The following is a 1,794-nucleotide window of genomic DNA, read 5'->3' on the forward strand; positions in this document are numbered from 1 at the left end:
AAAAAGTAAAAAAAACATATTTTAGGGAAATATAAAAGGGAGGTACAAAAGGAATGTATATTGAAGGGGATAAAAAGGAAATAGGAAGAAAAGATGCAAAAGGAGAAAAACATTTTAAGGAGTGACAATCGTCAAAAGAGGCAGAAAAATGTGCAACATAAAGAGGTAAATAAATAAAAGGACAGAGTTCTGGAAAAGAAATGACAGAAAACAACAAAAAAAACTGTAGATCTTCTAAAGTCTAACAGCAGCCTGAATGTTTTGTCACGTCTGAATCGACTCCCTGAAGCATTCATGAGGATTTTGTCTGCTTAAAAGTCTGCCTTTAGTGTGAAAAAAGCTTTTTAATGAAATACGTCTCAAACGGCCACAGTCACTCAACATGGTTCAAATACTGACATTCCACTAGATCAGCACAGTGACGTTATTGAATTTAAAGATCCGATGAAAAACATGTTTTTATAATGTTCTTGAGGCATTTTTTTTCTGACCATGGAGGACACATATGAAGAAAATTAAGTTTAGAATTGCATTTTAGACTTTTGTTTTAATATTCAATTTGTTGTAAAACAGGATGACACAAAAAAAAAAATGCAGTTTGAAGATTGTATTTGGGGCGGGACACAAGCTCCCTGCTCCACTCCATTCTGATGCATCCACTTGTAGACGACTAGATCCATGTACATCTTTATTTTCCTCGTCTGAGTTGGCATATAAGTCAAAATTGGACAGTCGGAAAGCTCCAATGTTAATCGCCATTTTGTGGCAGCGGTAATGCTCGGTTGGGGCTGTGAGATGGTGGGGAAACGTGTAAACAGAGAGTTTTTGATTAAGGGTTGACAGGAACACCTTATATGCCAATGATGTAAAAGTGTTTTTGGTTCAAATTCTTCCACCGTTTTCAGTGTAAGTAGTTGTTTTTGTGAACATATTTACCTGGCTGTTCGTCTGTCCGAGAGGACTTGAACTCAGCGCTAATGAGCATGCGTACTCAGACTGCTGCGGGTCGTGGCTGAGGAAAGACGTGCTCCTCCTTGTGTTCTTTGTAAATATATCATTCCTTAAACTGGTGGTTAGTATGTTGTAGCTAAATGTAACAAAATTAGGAATTGTGCAGTGCCAACTTTCCTAAGTTTTATTTTTTTAGTAGTTGCTCTAAACAAGCTAATTTGCTATTTTCACGCCATTTTTCATTGATGTTTATGTTAACTTTTCTTTCTTTTTCATGCATTTTTGGGGGAAATAAGAGGAAAATATAGGAACGCGGACCACATACGATGTGGTTTTCTAATTTTACTGTGTTCTTTTGTTGTTTTACTTTACGTACTGTGATGGGAGGTGCAGCGTGCCATGGCTGAGGGTAAACAGGGATGAAAATTCGGGACAATGGTGTCATTTTTGTTTCTTTTGACCAGATTAAAAGCTACTGACTTTGACTACTGCTTACTCAACGTCCAGAATGATCTTTATTTTATCTTTACCTGAGCGCACAGCGAAGAGCCATAAACAAATCGAACCAGTTTCACCAACGGTCCCACCCACAAGTCAGAGGCAAATGCCTAATGAACTCCTGCCGCTTTGCAGAAACTATGTCCAAGAAAACAACACTAGTTTTTGATTTTGGCTTAAAAGAGGAAAAAAATCACCATTAAAAGACCCCTGGGAAAACCTTTCAAAATAGACACATTTTAACTTCTGCTTATTTACTTCACCAGTTGGTGAGCTGTGGGATGAAATGAAACCAACCAGATTTCTCTCTTTTGCTACGCACTTATTGAATGAAAATAAAAAGTG

The sequence above is a fragment of the Oryzias melastigma genome, linkage group LG1 (genome assembly GCF_002922805.2).
Source record: "Oryzias melastigma strain HK-1 linkage group LG1, ASM292280v2, whole genome shotgun sequence".
Taxonomy (NCBI): Eukaryota; Metazoa; Chordata; class Actinopteri; order Beloniformes; family Adrianichthyidae; genus Oryzias; species Oryzias melastigma.